We start from the raw sequence: 22219 nt of genomic DNA, 5'->3' as shown, positions 1-22219 counted from the left end.
AAAACTTAATTTTTTTCGCAATTTTAGGTTTCTCAATGAAATTATTTTCAAACAGCTTGTGCAATTATGGAACAAATGGTTGTAAATGCTTCTCTGGGACCCCCTTTGTTCAGAAATAGCAGACATATATGACTTTGCGTTGATTTCTGGTAATTAGAAGGCCGCTAAATGCTGCTGCGCATCACACGTGTATTATGGCTAGCAGTGAAGGGGTTAATTAGGTAGTTTGTAGGGAGCTTGCAGGGTTAATTTTAGCTTTAGTGTAGAGATCAGCCTCCCACCTGACACATCAGACCCCCTGATCCCTCCCAAACAGCTCCCTTCCCTCCCCCACCCCACAATTGTCCCCGCCATCTTAAGTACTGGCAGAAAGTCTGCCAGTACTAAAATAAACGTTTTTAAAAAAAAATAATAATTTTTTTTAGCATATTTACATATTCTGTGGTGTAGCATCCCCCCTTAGCCCCCAACCTCCTTGATCCCCCCAAAACAGCTCTCTAATCCTCCCCATCTGCCTTATTGGCGGCCATCTTGGGTACTGGCAGCTGTCTGCTATTATTTTACAGTCAAAAAAGTGTTGTTGGGGGCGTGTCCGGGCTTAGGCTGAAGATGGCTGCAAAACTGAGAGCTCTGGTAAACTGAATTACATTCCGCCATGTAATTAAAATATTAGAAGCCATCTAGCATAAGAAAGAGCATCATTTGAAAGTAAAGAGTGTGCTGGCAAAAGTAATACCTATATTGTGTAACTTTAGGGACTCTCAGACCGGATTGCTGTAGCCTACAGTCCCAGATTATACTTACTCATTTCAAGATGGACTCATCCGGAAATGGGAGAGGAGCAAATGTGGAGCTCTCTGGATTATGTGGCGACATCCTAATTGACACCAACCCGCATATCATAAGGGACACACAGGAATATGTGCAGCTGGAAGCCTGCGAGAACTCTGTGCTTGCTCTGGTTCCTGGCGGGGGATATTCGTGACATCACTATACCATGTATAGAAGGGCACTCTCAGGATTTGTACATAAACCCATTTTTTTCTTTATTCATAAGATCAACAAAACATGGTCGACGTTTCGGCCCTCATTCAAGCCTTCATCAGGACATATTTAATCTGCAATCAGCTGTGCAGCGGAGCTCCCAGTCGAAAAAAAAACACCTTTTTTCAAACTGGGAGTTCCACTGCACAGCTGATTGCAGATTAAATATGTCCTGATGAAGGCCTGAATGAGGGCCGCAACATCGACCATATTTTGTTGATATTATGAATAAAGAAAAAATTGGGTTTATGTGCAAATCCTGAGAGTGCCCTTCTATACATGGATCTACATACTTCTTTCTTTTGAGGATTGCACCCAGGTCTGCTATACACCACCCAGGTTGGAGTGCTGGGCCACAGGCTAATAGAAACAGTATATATATATATATATATATATATATATATATATATATATATGTACATTGAAGCCCTTTGCTGTCAAGTAGAGGAAAACATGTAAAAGCATATTTATGCAATATTGCAGAATATGCAGAATATGTTCTATGTATTTATAAATATATATATATATATATATATATATATATATATACTTATATATAACCATGTATATATCTAAACTTATAGATATATATTGTACCAAAATAGCAATCAGATATATGTAGAAATATGTATTAATGAATAAATAGAACATATTCTGCTATGTTAAGAACATTGGAATGTGAAATATTCATTATTTTAATGTTGGGTTAGCGCAGGTTTGCTAACGAGTATGGTGTTTTTTTCCACTTTTTTTGCTCCATAGACTTCTATAGGGGAATATGTTAATGAAATCACAATATTCTAACTTTGGCTTTCTGCGTATATCTGTTTTTTTACTTTCAACTTGTAATATGAGCGCTACCTGGCAATGGCAAAAACCTTACTTCTAGCATGCAAAGCGGGAGCTTTAAATAGTGCTCCACTTGTAACCTGGCCCTCTTTGTCACCTATGGTGTTTTTCCCCACTAAATTGAATTTCCACTTTAACATTTTTTATTTGCTGTTCACTCAACTCTTGCTCTCTCTTATTTGTATTCTCATCTTCTTCCCTAGTTGTAATATTTAAGACTATGGTGCCGATTTATCACGGCCCGAATAGGGCCGTATACACCTGTTTCCGCTCGACCCTTCAGGCTCGCCGGATACAGGAGTTAAGAAGCAGCCGTCTTAAGACCGCTACTCCTTAACTCGTCTGCCACCTCTGAGGTGGCGGACAGCAATTAGCCCGATCGGACACGATCGGGTTGATTGACACCCCCTGCTAGAGGTTGATTGGCTGCTATAGGGGGAGGCACTGCACAAGCATTTCACAAGGAATGTTTGTACAATGTTAAATGCCGACAGTGTATGCAGCAGATCATGTCCGTCCGCACTTTAATAAATCTACCCCATGGACTGTTTCCTATTCCTCTCTTTCCTATACTACATATTACTACTGTATTACAATAATAGTAAACTTAGCATTCCATGTTAAATATTGGTTTTCAAATTCTCATAATATTTGAATTTCTTTAGAGAGTTTGTTTGTAATTACCTTTAACCTGTGTCTATAATGATGTAAAAGTCTGTACGTAATATCATTATGAATTTTTTTAAATACTAAAGGATATATCCATATGGCGCAGAAAATAGACCACCTTTTTCCTTTGTTGAAATGTACAGGTTTTAACAAACACTACTGGTAGTAAATAGTTTGTTTTTTAATCATATTTTAGAGCTCATACCAAAATTATTAAAAATGACTTATAAATAGAAAGTTTTAGGTCATCAGGGGCGAAACTACAGGGGGTGCAGAGGTCGCAGGTGCAACTGGGCCCCTGAGGGTGGGGGCCCACCTTAAAAAATTTTTATTATTTTTTTTTTTTTTATATATTTTTTTTTTACTAAAAAACGTTAACCTACCACTGCCTGCACTGATATCATGTGAGTGTGACATGACTACAGGGGTTAGTGTTTCTGTTTTACCCATTGGTGTTTATGTGTGTGTGTATGGTGTGTGTGTATGTATGTATGTGACTGTGTGTGTATTTATGCATGTATGTGTGTGTTTGTGTATGTTTGTGGAACCAGCAAATTACAGACCTTGTTACTACATGGGGGGGCAAGGGGTAAACAGTGTCACTATACAGTACCACAATATACAGTAAGGGGGGCTGGACCATGTCACTGACTACTGTGGTCACTTTATAAAGTACTGGGCGGGTAGGGTCAGGCCAGCCATCTCACCGGCAGATTACAGACTGTGTCACTAACTCACTATATACAGTACTGGTGGGTTAAACAGTGTCACTATATACAGTAATAGGGGGTCAGACAATCTCACAGACTGTGGGCACATTTTTTTTCTGTGTTAAATGTAAAAAAAAAAAAAAATGTATTAAATTCACCTTTTTTTGGAGGGGGGAGGGGTGGTGGGGGGGGCCCCTTCTTAGGTTCTTGCACCTGGGCCCTGTGGTTTCTAGTTACGCCTCTGTAGGTCATAATAACCTTAACCACTTAAGGATATTTAGAAGTAAACGTCTTTAAACAACAGGGAAATTAAAGAAGAAAATAAAACATAAATTCATGCTAGGGTTTACATTTATATGTAAGCTCTCTAAGGAGCAGGGACTTGCAATACTGCTGGCTCAGTTTGCCTTAAAGAGGTAGTGGATTTTTGTTTTCTAGTTGTCTTTACATGTAACTATGGGGTATATCAGAGTTTATGTTTTGAAAGTTAAGAGACAAATAAAACCAGGAATTTTCATTGAGACTTTAAACTCTAGTATGATGCAAGCTTTTGTTTTTTATTTTATCAATCTATTCAGTGGTTTCTCTTAGGTTCCGTTTTTCTTTCTTCAATGCAGTAACAATAACTGCATTATGTTGTTTTTTTTTTACCTTTTTTATTTTATTATATCATTTTCCCCAAAGGGATATTTAAATCATTCTGCACGTACTGCAATCACAGTGTAGCATATTGCAGGTGGGAGCTTTTAAGTCTACATAATGCAATTTCAGCAACCTGTTCTTAAATATTTATTTGTATTTTATACTCACACTTGTGATTGTAATGTACAGTCCTTTCATCTATTTAAACTGGATAGCTAACAGTAATCACATTGTCGTGATCATGCTTTAACTGTTTGTCATTTTGTCTTGTTTGTTGGTAAATGAGAGATTTTTCACACATTTTTAAAAAAAATCAGAAGTCTTAAAATTTGTGTTTTGAATAACTATAAATTACAATATCTATAACATTACATTGCCTGCTCCTTAAAATTATTATTATGATGTTGTTAACCTATGTGTTTTCCTACATATTAAACCTGTCATTTCAGGTGGCTTTAAATAGATTTTTTTTTATTTTTATAACCCCATTTTTTTTTATGATTATGTGGTGAAAACAAACTTTGTTCTGTACAGTGAGGTTTAACAATTTGCAGAGAATTGTTAAAGGAACAGTCTAGTCAAAATTAAACTTGATTCAGATAGGACGTGTAATTTTAAACAACTTTCCAATGTACTTTTATCATTAAATGTGCTTTGTTCTGGGGCGGAGCTAGCCATTCATGGAGCAAGACATGTTTCAATGAAGCGCCTGACTTTATATCCTTTATAACAGCTATTGTCCTTGAAAACCATCACCAAATTTATGTGATTTAGCATCTCTGATGGAATAAAAGCAGTCATTGAGCCGAGGAAGGGCTGGAAGAACAGAAGGTTAAAGGAGATCTTACTCTCTTGCCGAAGATCAGCCATGCGACAATGCATATCACAGAATGGAGAGTTAATCAATACCATGGCTCATCTGTGGCAGTAAACTTGTTGGCAAGAATTTATACTGAAAGATATGACAACAACGCTTGACATTTCTGCCCACAGGGATAACTACTCAAAAGACTTATCAACCCATAATAGTGCTGAACCTTTATCAAGATGGCGAAGGTCACTCTCTTATTGTAACAGCGAGAAACAAAGCTGGACTCTCACTCCGTCAAGCTACAAGAAGCGCTCGCTACAGAGTGGTGTACTATAGGAGAGAAAGACAGACCTCACACTAGGAAGCTACAGTATGTGGCTAATCTATCAGCCGTTTCCTCCTCCTCTCCACCGCAAAGATCTGAAATTGAAAATGGGGCTCACCATTCATACACGGACGATCACCAACCTAATACTTTAGAAGATATTACCCGGTCTTCACAGAAGGCGCTCGTCTTCTCAAGGAACCCGGGCTCCAGCTCCAACATTGACGGGCATCCTTCAGAGCCGAGGGAGACAGCTGACTTGTTGACTCAGGATGGCTGCGGGGGCGCTTCAGCCATTACCCCGGCCATCAGAGGTAGAGCTGTAGCAATTAGGATGTATTTGATGAGGAACATCGCTACAGGAGATCATTGGCACGTTAGCCCAATAAAACCACAGGGCAATGATCGGTTGAGGGGCAAGCTACTGTTCATACTGACGGTTGCCCTGGCAATACTGCAGACCGTGGGAAATGGTCATTACTTTATGGAGGACTCAGATATAGAGCCGTTGACATAGATTCTTCATAGACTGGGAATTGGATAAGTGACTCTTGCGTTCTTAATGTTGGGGGGCCTCTGCCTCTCAGACGACCTAGGGACCCAAGAACTATCTTCATATGAACTGAATGCTGTCACTCTATATACTTCAAGTTCTAGTCCATAATTTACCCTCATATACTCCCATATGTACCGTCACTTACATAGGTGATGCTGCATGCATTTATAATGACTAATATCGGAGTGTGTCCTGGTGAGGGTCAACTATCCATGCATCTCCGCTAAGCAATCTATTTTACCACTTTGTAAATAAGCTGAGAACTATAACTACTTATGTGGTTTGCAGACCTGTTTCCCCACTTGTGTACATAACTATTTACCCCTGTTTCAGCATATCTAAGGCTAGTGGATAGATATTGTCATGAGATGCAGGACATATGCAGGACACAGCAATGATGGTACAACTCTATTTTATTACAGAGCATAGCAATACACATCCAGACAGGTTGATTGTACTAAACTAACTGCGACACAGACACCGGACCTAAGCCCCGCCCACCAGCTAGTGACATCACATCCTGCTATCATCACATCTTCCCCTTTTTCAAAGGCAAAGCATACATTCGCATATATTAAATAACAAAGTACACCAACAGGGTATACAACAACATTTTGTTTTAGAACATTATAAGAACAGATGGATTAGAAAACATGAACAAATAAATTACATCCTGACTTGGACATCGGGGTAGACTACCCTAGTCCACAGTGACCATGGGATTATTCTGCCCATACTTCCGGTCACTGTTCTAGCTAAAGTCAGTCCCTGTATCGGGCCGGAAGCCTCACCACTCTTCCGCTTGATGTAACTTTGCATGAACTGTCCTCTGATACAGAAGATGGTGAACAAGAGTCTGCTGGAGGCAAAGATATATCCCCGCTATGATCTTGCTGAGGGGAAGGCACCTCTCTTAGAACAGGAGATCCCACCGGCGGTGGTACTGAGGTATCCGGTTCCAGACTCTCAGGTACAGGCTGAAGATGTCTTCGGTTACGGCGTGTAACCGTCCCTCCCTCTGTAAGGACTGTGTAAGACCTTGGTTCTGGAGAGCGGCCCACTACCGTAGCAGGCGTCTTCCATTTCTTCTCATCATCCAGTTTAATTCTGACACTTTGGCCCGCTTTCAGTTCCTGTAAAGGCCTGACAGAATGTCTCCTGTCGTAGAAGAAACAATAACCCTTTTTGGCCTCTTCATCCCTCCTAAGGACTTCGTCCCGAGGAACAGGGCCAGGCGGCTTGAAGACACCCACTGAGGGTAAAGTGGTGCGAATCTGGCGTCCTAGCATCAGCTGTGCCGGGCTAAACCCGGTGGCTTGAATGGGCGTCGCCCTGTATGACAAGAGGGCTAGGTACGGTTCAGATTGCTTTAGGATGAATTTTGTTGTTTGAACTGCCCTTTCAGCCATTCCGTTGGCCTGCGGATAATGTGGACTTGACATGGAATGTACAAAATCATATTCCCTGCTGAAAGCACTGAACTCTGTAGAAGCGAACTGCATGCCATTATCACTCACCAGCTCCATTGGAATGCCCCAGCGGGCGAACAAGCTCTTCAGGCGAATGATAACGGCCTGACTTGTGATATCATTCAGGGGTGCTATTTCCAAATACCTGGAATAGTAGTCGATAACAACAAGAAACTTTTTCCCGTGCAGTTCGCACAAATCAGCAGCTATTTTCTGCCACGGCCCCGCAGGCAGCGGAGTAGACATTAAGGGCTCCCTTCTCTGAGTAGGCCGGCGTTCCCGGCAAAAGGCACATTTAGACACATGATTTGCAATGTCGGAGCTGATCCCAGGCCACCACACAGCTGTAGCTGCTCTTTCTCTGCACTTTGTGATGCCTAAGTGCCCATCGTGTATCCTGTTCAACATCTCCTTCCTCATGCTGACAGGAATTACAATACGGTCTTGGAACAGCACCAACCCCTCCAGCTCCGTGAGCTGCGACCTCTCTGGCTGGTAAGCATTTAAAGACATCCAGGCTGCCCGGCTCTCGGGCCAGCCATCTCTTATGTACCTTATAACTTCTTGCAGATCTGTGTCCAAATATGTCTCTTTCTTTATCTCTTCCAGTTTCCTTGAAGAAATGGACTTAGAGGCCAGAACTGAATCAACATACACTTTTACATCCGACTCTGTGGAGGATTCTTCAGCAGCAGCCAGCGGGAGCCTGGACAGTGTATCCGCCACAACCAGCTGCTTCCCCGGCACATGCACTGCCTGAACATTGAACCTGAGCAGTCTCATTAAAAGTCTCTGGCATCTCAAGGGTGTTTTGTCGATGTCATAAGAATTGATAAGAGGGACTAGCGGTTTGTGGTCAGTTTCCAGACTAAATTTCTCCAAACCCACTAGATAACGCTGAAAGCGCTCACAGGCCCAAACTGCAGCCAGGCACTCTTTCTCAATTTGAGCGTATTTTGACTCCGCAGCCGTCAGTGTGCGGGAACAGTAGGCGATGGGCTGTAGTTTGTTGTCATTCAGCTGCAGAAGTGCAGCCCCCAACCCATAACTGCTTGCATCAGCACTAACCACAGTCTTTTTTGAAGGGTCGTAGAACCCCAGCACTGGGGCAGACCCCAGCAGGGACTTAGCATGCAGGAACGCTTTTTCTTGTGAGGGTCCCCAAACCCAGGCAACATCTTTCTTAAGCAACTCTGTGATAGGGTGCAAAACTGTAGATAAATCTGGAAGAAACTTGCCCACGTAATTTACAAGGCCCAATATCTGTCTCAGCTCATGTACATCAGAAGGGCTTTTCATCTGTTCGATAGCCCGAATTTTCTCGGGGTCCGGCTTGATGCCATCCCCGTTGATGATATGCCCAAAGTAGCATAATTCAGTTTTCCTAAAATGACATTTTTCTTTATTCAGCTTCAGCCCAGACTCTTTGATAGCCTGCAGCACACAACTCAAACGCTGATCATGCTCTTCCACTGTAGATCCATACACTAGAATGTCGTCCATGACGACTGCTGTGCCCACGTGGCCACTCAGGAGAGAACTCATTTCCCTCTGAAAGATCTCAGGAGCGGAGGATATCCCAAAGGGAAGTCTGCAGAAGCAGAACCGACCTACCGGAGTGATGAAGGTAGTCAGTTTGCGGCACTTTGGATCCAGGGGGATCTGCCAAAAGCCGCTAGAAGCGTCTAATGTGGAAAAGAACTTCGCCCCAGCCAACTTCGGGGCTATATCTTCCAATGTCGGCAGCACAAATCTCTCCCTCTTCACTGCCTCATTCAACCTTTTCAGGTCCACACAGATGCGCACCTTTCCGTTTTTCTTTGCAACTGGTACAATGGGGGCACACCAATCAGTTGCTTCAACAACCTCTTCAATAACCCCCATAGACTTCATGCGCATGAGCTCTTTCTCCACTTGAGGCATGAGCGGGAACGGAATTCTACGAGGAGTAGAAATACTGTACGGGACTGCGTCACTTTTAAGTGCTATACGGACAGGTTTGCAGCTCAGTAGGCCCAACTCGCCAAACATATCTTCAGAGATCTCATTCACTCTGGCCACGAGGCCCAAGTCACAGGCTGCTTTTCTGCTCAATAAACTGTTAACACACTGACCTCGGATCACATGCACCCACATGGTGAACTTCCTTTGTTTGTACTCACAGCTGGCAAGAAATTTCCCCACACAATCAATGCGGCCACCCGGACTATGAACATTTGTAGTAACCTTCGCCAGCTGGGGCTGTCGAGGCAGTTTCATAAATTCAGCAAAAGACATTACAGTGATATCTGCTCCTGTGTCAATCTTAAAATCAACTTTGGCCCCCATTACAGTAAAAGTAACTTTCCAATCTTCCTCTGAGCTTGTCCGTTCCACAACAGACCCCACAAAAGACACTTCCTGACCCTCCTGGTCACTGTCCACCTGCATCTCCTTAATGTATTCAGTTTTACACACCACTTCAAAATGGCCTATTCTGTTACATTTTCTGCATCTTTTATCTCTGGCCGGGCATATAGCACTCTGATCATGAGCCCGGTAGCACCGTGTGCATCGGCCATGTTGCGCCCATCCACTTCTAGGCCTTTCCAATACTTTAGATCTACCGCTCACACTGTGCCTTTCACTAGTAATATTCCTAGACTGTTGCACTTCATCCACAATACTCTCAGACCTCAGATCAGCACTTTGCTTTTTCACCAGTTCACTCTGGCGGGCCATCCTAATAGCCCCGTCTAACGTTAAATCAGGCTCTAACTGCAGCTTCAGGGAGACTTCAGCATCTGCAATTCCAATAACTATTCTGTCTCTGATTTGCTCTTCTTTAGCAACACCAAACTCACAGAATTCAGCTAATTCATACAGGCTGCGCACAAATGACTCCACAGATTCTCCCACACGCTGATTACGTTTGTGAAAACAAGCTCTCTCATGAATCACATTTCTTTTGGGCACAAAGTGGGCACTGAGTTTATCCATAACTATATCAAAGTTAACTTCGTCCCCTTCTTGGAAAGTAAAAGCATTGAACACTGGCTCTACATCTTTCCCCATAGAATATAAAAGAGAATTAACTTGTACTTCACCACTCTCCTTGTTCAGTTTGGATGCAATCCTGAAGCGCTGAAACCGCTGACGCCATGTGGGCCAAGCTGCAGGCTGAGAAAAGTCAAAAGGCTCAGGTGGGGTAAACTTTGACATCGTCATCATCAGAAACAGAAGCGTAGTCCAGAACTTCTGACACCATGTCATGAGATGCAGGACATATGCAGGACACAGCAATGATGGTACAACTCTATTTTATTACAGAGCATAGCAATACACATCCAGACAGGTTGATTGTACTAAACTAACTGCGACACAGACACCGGACCTAAGCCCCGCCCACCAGCTAGTGACATCACATCCTGCTATCATCACAGATATATCATTCATTTCTGCCTTTGAAATAGAGCAAGCTATACTGGCCGTATTGTGCATCCATGTATTTGGAAGAAATTTTAGGGCGGCAAACTTATATTTTCATAGCAAGCCTCAATAACTATGAGATAGAGCAGGTAGAGGCCTACTACCTCCGCATTACTGTATGATGCAAATCTGACCCCAAATATTTCATGTCCCCTCAAAGCTTTGAAGGATATTTATTCAAGAGGTTGGGATCTCCCTATACTGTTCTTTTCATTGTCGCATTTGGATCATATGTTAGCCAACTTATCAACCTATTTTATGCAAATGTAGCTAGACATACACTCTATACTCAATAAACCAAAATCCTGCAGATGGTTACATAATAGTACATAGTGGTTTATAGGTTATAGACATATCTTTTTTATTGCAGACATACCATAATTAAAGTAGGCGGTAGCCTACTATGAATGTTAAGTTTATCAATAGGGATTGTTTCTCTACTATTATTACACACCTGCCCTTGGGTATAGGGCCCATGCCTAGGGGGCGAAATCAATCTTTGTAAATATCCCATGTTATTGGTTTGTCTATACTATGTAATCGTATGCCTGCATAAAACGGGTTTGTTTAATACTGTATAGCCTTTAAATTTGGTTTTGTATGTGCATTGTAATATATTTAAAAGTGACCCTTATATGGCAAAACTAGGAACTTGAGGCCAGCTATAATAGCTTCTAAGTATTAGACTTCCTTGATTCACGAGGCCCCCCATATTGATTGGCGGCATATTGTATCATTACCACTTTCTATCTATATATAGTAAAAGAAAGTCCAAGCTGCAGCAGCACTGTGTAAAAAGATTTTTATTATAGCCAAAAGATTAATACAATGTTTCGGACCAACTTTCCTTAATCATGTATAAAATTACACTGACACACACAGGCTTAAAATACCCATAACCCCTCCCACTTAATTACAGCACACACCTGTCTTCATCTACTAACATCAATTAATTTACCAACTCCCTTTAATGTGCACAAACCTCCTTTTCAACATACTCTGTAAATAAAGTAGAGATTCTCATGCAAATACATGGTTGTTATATCATCATATGTACACAGTATAGACATCCTAAAACAAAGATGTCTAATAATTTGTTATCCCCAAGGAATTTTATTATTTAACCTTAATACTATCTATCTCACATAGATTAAAGGATAGTCATTCAGAAAACACTCCACTCCATCTCTCTGTTCATACCTCCTGGCCACATAGTACCCAGTGTCTAAATCCAGAACAATTCTCTTTGTTGAAGATTTTCTCCCTATTGCCCCCTCTCCTAGGTTTCTCAACATGATCTATAATCTGAAATCTTATTTGACTCAGGCTATGCCCAGCTGTCAAAAAATGGTGGGCCACAGGTGCATCTACGTCTCCCGTTCTTATACTACTCTTATGCTGATTCAGCCTTTCACGCACCTTACGGGTGGTCTCTCCTACAGGCAAGAAATTTTGGATTAGGGGGTATTTTACCTGCAACACAGATTTTGCCGTATATCTAATCAAATGCGTATGTGGGTGGGGCTATGTATTTGCATGAGAATCTCTACTTTATTTACAGAGTATGTTGAAAAGGAGGTTTGTGCACATTAAAGGGAGTTGGTAAATTAATTGATGTTGGTAGATGAAGACAGGTGTGTGCTGTAATTAAGTGGGAGGGGTTATGGGTATTTTAAGCCTGTGTGTGTCAGTGTAATTTTATACATGATTAACGACAGTTGGTCCGAAACGTTGTATTAATTTTTTGGCTATAATAAAAACCTTTTTACACAGTGCTGCTGCAGCTTGGACTTTCTTCAATTATTGGGTTTTGGTATAGACCCAGGCAGCCTGCACGGATAAAAACCTCACAGAGTGCTCAACAGTAACTTTCTATCTATATATAGTGTGGTTTTGCTCTAATCTGCACCCCCCCCCCCCTTATTTCAATTTTAATGTATTACTCCAAGGTTGGTGAATATTTCATTTTTACTTCTATTTAGCAAGTTCATAATAATATATTTACATTGTATAGGGGGTGGTCCTATATTCCCAGTAGTACGGCTGGGTTATTTAGAGAGCGGCTTTGGTCCGCTATTCCAAACTATTTCTTGGCACAAATCTTAAAGAGACATTAAACACTAAATACGTGCTAGATAGAATGATGCATTCAAAGAAAAGATTAGTCCATGACTAACATGTAGATGTATTTTTTAAAGTTTCATTAGTTGTTTAAAAAGTGACAAAATAAGTGTAAAGTTTTAGTGTCTATAAAACACTGAGAGCTGCCATGTTGTAACTTGTGTTACCTTCTCTGCTGTGGCCAATTAGGGTCAGTTATAAATAGGTTACTAGAGTGTGCAGCCAATGGTTGTGCTGGATTTAACAGTGTTCTGCGCTTCCATTTCTAACAGGAACTAAAAAGCTCACAATTTCAGAATGGAATTACAGGCAAAGAGGACAAAATAAATAATGAAAGTATATTGCAGAGTTGTTTTATTATATACAATTTATCATTTTATATTACCATCTCAAAGTGTTTAATGTCCCTTTAATAACACATTGTTGGACACTCTGCTATATCGGTGGTTATAGAACAGTGATTTATGCTTATATAAACTTTAATGTTTAGGTTACCTAAGTATATCACTTTAATATGTTAAATGGGCTAAAATATAAATTGTCAGATACAATTAAATTTTATGACTATAAGTTGCTAGCCATACTATTTAATGTAGTGTATTTGAGTTAGAAAATAGGTATAGAAATGTACATCAATGCAGAACTTGAGAGGTTGTAATGAGTAACACATTACATATAGTACACATATCGATTTATCTTATGTACTCATGTTTACCTGTATTTTGATGTGTTTTTGTTGACATTTATTGTATGTATATGATACCTTAATAAAAATAAATATTTGATGAATACTAAAGTGAGGGTGCTGGACACCCCAAGACTCAGTTACTGTATACCTCCCTCCCCCCCTTCCCCATTGCCCAAGGATGAACCCCCCTATCTTCCCCCCCTGACCATTTTGCTAGCTTCACTGCAAGAACCCCCTCTCCTTCTCACTGGGAGCACTTCGGTTCAATAGGGAAAAATAAGGATGCATATAACGTGCAGGAGACCTCGCCGCGTGTCTGAGGTGAGCCCTGCTAGTTTGCCCATAGATTTTTTCCCATTTCAGTATACAACATCCTGACAATTAAGGCACTACTAGCATTATTACTGCACACTAGGTTAGGCGGCCTTTGCTATACCTATCAAACCCCATACAGATTACGACTCTAACCAACTCTAGACACAACCATTGACCCTGCTGGTTTACAAAAAGACAAAGTCAATTAATACTACTGTTTCTCCATTCCGGTGTGGTGTGTGGTTTCTGTGTTTATCCAACTTTTGTAATGTTTGAAATATAGTTGTAATGTCTTACGATTTACATTAAAATAAAAAATATTTAAAAAAATAAAAAAAATATTTAAAAAAAAAAAAAAATTGCTTTGTTCTCTTGGTATTCTTAGTTGAAAACTAAATCTAGGTAGGCTTATATAATAATTTCTTAGCCCTTGAAGGCTGCCTCTTATCTGAATGCATTTGTCAGTTTTTCACATATAGAGGGTGTTCATGGGTGCCATATAGTTAACATTATGCTCACGCCCGTGGAGTTATTATGAGAAAGCACTGATTAGCTAAAAGGCAAGGTTTTCAAAAGAGCTGAAATAAGGGGGCAGTGTGTCGAGGTTTAGATACAAGGTAATCAAGAGGTAAAAAGTATATTAAAGTGAATGTCAATTTTGATGCTAAAGTGCCCGGTTTTTAAAAATTTGATTAAAAACAGGGGCACTTTAATTCATCAAAATTTACATTTCCCTCCTGTTGAGTAAAAAAACTTACCTTTTAATCTTCACAGCAGCTCCAGCTTCCTCCGGTCATTGCAAGCCATTTCTGATGGATAGGTCATCCTCCGATCACAGCTTCCCCCCCGGGGGGAATCAGTGTCTGATTCAACGCTATGATTGGAGGAAGCCGGACTCCTCATTTTAGACCCAGGAAGAGGCTTTGCGATGGGCAGAGGAAGCTGGAGCTGCTGCGAAGATTAAAAGGTAAGTTTTTTTTTCTCAACAGGAGTGACATGTAAATTTTGATGAATTAAAGTGCACCAGTTTTTAATCAAATTTTTTAAAACCGGGCACTTTAGCATCAAAATTGACATTCACTTTAAGTGCTGGTTATGCAAAACTAGGGAATAGGTAATAAAGGGATTATCTATCTATAAATAACATTTCTGGAGTAGACTAGACTGTCCCTTTAAAATCACATTATAGAAGATTATTTCCTCGATCACAATTTATCATCAGTGGCTTTTCTTTGATACAGGTGGTGAGAGTCCATGATCCATTACTACTGGGAATTACTCTTCTTTACAACTAGGAGGAGGCAAAGATTCCCAAACCCTAAGAGCCCTATAAAACCCCACCAATCTTACACATACCTCAGTCTTTACTTTGCCTCTGCTGGAGAATAAAGAAATGCATTTGATTCTCCAGATCGAGGGGCTTTCAGTCTATATTGAGGCCCATTTTCCCTTTAGAGTATAGTGATTGTCAGAGGGATATATGTGGGGTATGGTTTGTGATTCTTTTTTTCACCTTGTAGGAAAATTTTCATATACCTTTCATAGCTGGTCACAGTGAATTGTCTTTTGCCTCCCTTTATGGATCTTCAATATACTTCTAATTTATTAACATTTAGACAATGTATAGCTATGTTATGGGCATTTTATAAGTTTATATATATATATATATATATATATATATATATATATATATATATTTGCTAATATACTGTATATTGCCCTGCGACAGAATCCTTTATAATTATTCCCCTTGCTGATTTGGAGTTTTGTCGGTAACGACCCGAAAAACTAACGCCTGCTTTTTTCTGGTCGCACCATAAAAATAACTCTGGTATTGAGAGTCCACATAAAGGCTGCGTTAGGCTCCAAAAAAGGAGCGTAGAGCATTTTTAACGCAGCATCAACTCTCAATACCAGAGTTGCTTACGGACGCGGCCAGCCTCAAAAACGTGCTCGTGCACGATTCCCCATTAGGAAACAATGGGGCTGTTTGAGCTGAAAAAAAACCTAACACCTGCAAAAAAGCCGCGTTCAGCTCTTAACGCAGCCCCATTGTTTGCTATGCGGAAACACTTCCTACGTCTGCACCTAACACTTTAACATGTACCCCGAGTCTAAACACCCCTAACCTTACACTTATTAACCCGAATTCTGCCGCCCCCGCTATCGCTGACACCTGCATTTTATTTTTAACCCCTAATCTGCCGCTCCGTAAACCGCCGCTACTTACATTATCCCTATGTACCCCTAATCTGCTGCCCTAACATCGCCGACCCCTATATTATATTTATTAACCCCTAATCTGCCCCCCTCAACGTCACCTCCACCTGCCTACACTTATTAACCCCTAATCTGCCGAGCGGACCGCACCGCTATTATAATAAAGTTATTAACCCCTAATCCGCCTCACTAACCCTATAATAAATAGTATTAACCCCTAATCTGCCCTCCCTAACATCGCCGACACCTAACTTCAATTATTAACCCCTAATCTGCCGACCGGAGCTCACCGCTATTCTAATAAATGGATTAACCCCTAAAGTTAAGTCTAACCCTAACACTAACACCCCCCCTAAATTAAATATAATTTTAATCTAAGGAAATTAATTAACTCTTATTAAATAAATTATTCCTATTTAAAGCTAAATACTTACCTGTAAAATAAACCCTAATATAGCTACAATATAAATTATAATTACATTGTAGCTATTTTAGGATTAATATTTATTTTACAGGCAACTTTGTAATTATTTTAACCAGGTACAATAGCTATTAAATAGTTAAGAACTATTTAATAGCTAAAATAGTTAAAATAATTACAAAATTACCTGTAAAATAAATACTAACCTAAGTTACAACTAAACTATCAATAAATTAATTAAATAAACTACCTACAATTACCTACAATTAACCTAACACTACACTATCAATAAATTAATTAAATACAATTCCTACAAATAAATACAATTAAATAAACTAGCTAAAGTACAAAAAATAAAAAAGAACTAAGTTACAAAAAAGAAAAAAATATTTACAAACATAAGAAAAATATTACAACAATTTTAAACTAATTACACCTACTCTAAGCCCCCTAATAAAACAACAAAGCCCCCCAAAATAAAAAATGCCCTACCCTATTCTAAATTACTAAAGTTAAAAGCTCTTTTACCTTACCAGCCCTGAACAGGGCCCTTTGCGGGGCATGCCCCAAGAAATTCAGCTCTGTTGCCTGTAAAAAAAAAACATACAATACCCCCCCCAACATTACAACCCACCACCCACATACCCCTAATCTAACCCAAACCCCCCTTAAATAAACCTAATACTAAGCCCCTGAAGATCATCCTACCTTGTCTTCACCTCACCAGGTATCACCGATCCGTCCTGGCTCCAAAATCTTCATCCAACCCAAGCGGGGGTTGGCGATCCATCATCCGGTGGCTGAAGAGGTCCAGAAGAGGCTCCAAAGTCTTCATCCTATCGGGGAAGAAGAGGCGATCTGGACCGGCAACCATCTTGATCCAAGCGGCATCTTCTATCTTCATCCGATGACGACCGGCTCCATCCTGAAGACCTCCACCGCGGACCCATCTTCTTCCGGTGACGTCCAACTGAAGAATGACGGTTCCTTTAAGGGACGTCATCCAAGATGGCGTCCCTCGAATTCTGATTGGCTGATAGGATTCTATCAGCCAATCGGAATTAAGGTAGGAATATTCTGATTGGCTGATGGAATCAGCCAATCAGAATCAAGTTCAATCCGATTGGCTGATCCAATCAGCCAATCAGATTGAGCTCGCATTCTATTGGCTGTTCCGATCAGCCAATAGAATGCGAGCTCAATCTGATTGGCTGATTGGATCAGCCAATCGGATTGAACTTGATTCTGATTGGCTGATTCCATCAGCCAATCAGAATATTCCTACCTTAATTCCGATTGGCTGATAGAATCCTATCAGCCAATCGGAATTCGAGGGACGCCATCTTGGATGACGTCCCTTAAAGGAACCGTCATTCTTCAGTTGGACGTCGCCGAAAGAAGATGGGTGCGCGGTGGAGGTCTTCAGGATGGAGCCGGTCGTCATCGGATGAAGATAGAAGATGCCGCTTGGATCAAGATGGTTGCCGGTCCGGATCGCCTCTTCTTCCCGGATAGGATGAAGACTTTGGAGCCTCTTCTGGACCTCTTCAGCCACCGGATGATGGATCGCCAACCCCCGCTTGGGTTGGATGAAGATTTTGGAGCCAGGACCGATCGGTGATACATGGTGAGGTGAAGACAAGGTAGGATGATCTTCAGGGGCTTAGTGTTAGGTTTATTTAAGGGGGGTTTGGGTTAGATTAGGGGTATGTGGGTGGTGGGTTGTAATGTTGGGGGGGGGTATTGTATGTTTTTTTTTTACAGGCAAAAGAGCTGAATTTCTTGGGGCATGCCCCGCAAAGGGCCCTGTTCAGGGCTGGTAAGGTAAAAGAGCTTTTAACTTTAGTAATTTAGAATAGGGTAGGGCATTTTTTTATTTTGGGGGGCTTTGTTGTTTTATTAGGGGGCTTAGAGTAGGTGTAATTAGTTTAAAATTGTTGTAATATTTTTCTTATGTTTGTAAATATTTTTTTCTTTTTTGTAACTTAGTTCTTTTTTATTTTTTGTACTTTAGCTAGTTTATTTAATTGTATTTATTTGTAGGAATTGTATTTAATTAATTTATTGATAGTGTAGTGTTAGGTTAATTGTAGGTAATTGTAGGTAGTTTATTTAATTAATTTATTGATAGTTTAATTGTAACTTAGGTTAGTATTTATTTTACAGGTAATTTTGTAATTATTTTAACTATTTTAGCTATTAAATAGTTCTTAACTATTTAATAGCTATTGTACCTGGTTAAAATAAATACAAAGTTACCTGTAAAATAAATATAAATCCTAAAATAGCTATAATATAATTATAATTTATATTGTAGCTATATTAGGATTTATTTTACAGGTAAGTATTTAGCTTTAAATAGGAATAATTTATTTAATAAGAGTTAATTAATTTCGTTAGATGTAAATTATATTTAACTTAGGGGGGTGTTAGTGTTAGGGTTAGACTTAGCTTTAGGGGTTAATACATTTATTAGAGTAGCGGTGAGCTCCAGTCGGCAGATTAGGGGTTAATAATTGAAGTTAGGTGTCGGCGATGTTAGGGAGGGCAGATTAGGGGTTAATACTATTTATTATAGGGTTAGTGATGCGGATTAGGGGTTAATAACTTTATTATAGTAGCGCTCAGGTCCGCTCGGCAGATTAGGGGTTAATAAGTGTAGGCAGGTGAAGGCGACGTTGAGGGGGGCAGATTAGGGGTTAATAAATATAGGGGTTGGCGGTGTTAGGGGCAGCAGATTAGGGGTACATAAGGATAACGTAGGTGGCGGCGCTTTGCGGTCGGCAGATTAGGGGTTAATAAGTGTAGGCAGGTGGAGGCGACGTTGAGGGGGGCAGATTAGGGGTTAATAAATATAATACAGGGGTCGGCGGTGTTAGGGGGAGCAGATTAGGGGTACATAAGGATAACGTAGGTGGCGGTCGGCAGATTAGGGGTTAAAAAATTTTATTCGAGTGTCGGCGATGTGGGGGGACCTCGGTTTAGGGGTACATAGGTAGTTTATGGTTGTTACTGTACTTTAGAGTACAGTAGTTAAGAGCTTTAGAAACCGGCGTTAGCCCAGAAAGCTCTTAACTACTGACTTTTTTCCTGCGGCTGGAGTTTTGTCGTTAGATGTCTAACGCTCACTTCAGAAACGACTCTAAATACCGGAGTTAGAAAAATCCCATTGAAAAGATAGGATATGCAATTGACGTAAGGGGATCTGCGGTATGGAAAAGTCGTGGCTGAAAAGTGAGCGTTGGACCCTATTTTGAGTGACTCCAAATACCGGCGGTATCCTAAAACCAGCGTTAGGAGCCTCTAACGCTGGTTTTCACGGCTACCGCCAAACTCCAAATCTAGGCCTTAGTTTGCATTATGCACATCTTGTCGAGGTTGCGCACGTCAGTTTATCGCTTGTCGGGTTATTACATGTCCCTCCCTTTAGTTTCAATATACATACTTTTGCACTTTGGCTGGTTTACACAGATTGGGTTAGCACACGTTCATCCTCTGCTTTTTGTGGAAGTTCGGCTTAGGACATATTGTACCTGTGAGTTTATTTAAAAGCAATTTAAAAGGGGGTAAATTATTTCCATTCCTCAAGAGCTTTTGAAGGGGGTTGTAGTGTTTATTGCATTGCTTTGTCATATGCTAAAATGGAGCAGTCTGATTCTGTCGCTAAATCTACTTGAGAAACTGAGTCTCTTGAATATTTTTCTACCATTATAAGTTGTACTTATTGTAAAAAAGCTGAGGTTCCTTCTCCAGCTCATTTATGTGACTCATGTTTATAATTATTAATGCAATTAGTTCAACCAAATGCTGTTTCTCTGGGTATTAATGCACCTTCTCTTTGTTCATTACGGGAGAATGTTGGTAATGTTTTACCTACTATGAAAATTTTTATTTGAGGCATTGGCTGCTCTCCCACCTTTAAACAAGTGTAAAGATCCTAAAGTTTCTGATGATAAGCTTTATAATAGTTTAAATTCAGATTTTGGGGCCTATCTATCAAGCTCCGTATGGAGCTTGAAGGGCCTTGTTTCTGGCAAGCCTTCAGACTCGCCAGAAACACCAGTTATGAAGCAGCGGTTGAAAGACTGCTGCCCCATAACCTGTCCGCCTGCTCTGAGGAGGTGGACAGACATTGCAGAAAATCAACCCGATCGAATACAATAGGGTTGATTGACACCCCCTGCTAGCAGCCGCGAATCTGCAGGGCGGCGTTGCACCAGCAGTTCACAAGAGCTGCTGGAGCAATGTTGAATGCAGAGAGCATTCAGCGATGTCTGTCAGACATGATCCGCTGATCGGATCTTGTCAGACAGACATTTGTTAAATAGGCCCCATTAAGCCTGTTGTCAATCTCCCTGAGTTTTTCCCTGTTACTGATGCTGTCTTTGACATGATTACTAGTGAATGGTCTAAGCCAGTTAATTAATTTACTCCTTCTGCAAGGTTTAAAGAGTTATATCCTTTACCTGCTGCTAATGTTGATTTATGGGAAACTGTTCCCAAAGTGGATGGGGACATTTCCACTAAGAGCACAGGGAGATTTGGATTCTCGGGAGGCAAGGTTACCTATAGATGTTGTAGAACTCTATGCAATGTTCAGGGCTCTTTAAGCTTGGCTTCTGCTGAAAAGAGAGTCTTATCTCTGTTTTTATTTAGTCAGACAATGTCACAGCAGGGGCTTGTGCAAAGCATCATGGGGGAACGCACTGTTCCCTAGCCATGAGGAAGGTGTCTTGAATTATCACATATCTCTATTTTCTGCAATTCATATCCCAGGGGTGAACAACTGAGAAGTGGATTTTCTCAGTCATCAATGTCTACATCCAGAGGAGTGGTCTCTTAACCTGGATGTGTTCAATCAGGTTGCAGATCTTTGGGGTCTCTCAGAGATAGATCTGATGGCCTTTCATTTGAACAACAAACTTCCCAGGTAGATTGTGAGGTCCAGGGATCCTCAAGCGGAGCTAGTGGTCACTCAAGTAGTTTTTTCATCATTTCAGCTTTCTTATCTGTTTCCTTCTCTAGTATTTCTACCCAGAGTAATTTCCAAGATAAGCCTAGTGAAATCTTCAGTAATCCTGATTGGGTCAGCTTGGCCTCACAGGATTTAGTATACAGATCTGGTTCAAATGTCTAACAGCCTCCTTGGCCTTTGCCTCTGAGGTCAGACCTTCTGTCTCAAGGTTAATTTTCCCATCTGGATCTCAAGTCTCTGAATTTGATGGGATTGAAATTGAACCTTTATTTCTTAGACATAGGGGTTTCTCTTATTCTGTGATTGAAACCTTAATTCAAGCTCATAAGCCTATAAAAATTAGAATCTATCACAATGTCTGTAAGGCCTCCATTTCTTGATGTGTAGATCATGGTTTTTCCTTCCATTCTTTCAGAATGCCTAGGGTTTTGTAATTCTTACAAGATGGTTTGGATAAAGGCCTATCTGCCAGTTCTCTGAAGGGGCAGATTTCTGCTCAGTTTTGTTCCACAGGAAGATTACTAATCTTCGTTTTATTCATAGTTTTGTTCAGGCTCTGGTCCATATTAAACCTGTAAATTTCTCTTCCATGGAATCTTAACTTGGTGTTAAAGGAATGCTAAACCCAATTTTTTTCTTTCATGATTCAGATAGAGCATGTAATTTTAAGCAACTTTCTAATTTGCTCCTATTGTTAATTTTTCTTCATTCTCTTGCTATCTTTATTTAAAAAAGCAGGAATTTAAACAGGAATTAAAACTAAGGAGCTGGCCCATTTTTGGTTCAGCACATTGGATAGTACTTGCTGATAGTTGGGTACATTTAGCCACCAATCAGCAAGCGTAACTCAGGTGCTGAACCAAAAATGGGACTGCTTCTTAGCTTAGGTTACTGTTTTTTCAAATAAAGATAGCAAGAGAATGAAGAAAATTTGAT

This window comes from Bombina bombina, chromosome 5 (genome assembly GCF_027579735.1).
Source record: "Bombina bombina isolate aBomBom1 chromosome 5, aBomBom1.pri, whole genome shotgun sequence".
Lineage (NCBI taxonomy): Eukaryota > Metazoa > Chordata > Amphibia > Anura > Bombinatoridae > Bombina > Bombina bombina.
Note: the sequence above shows the minus strand (reverse complement) of the source record.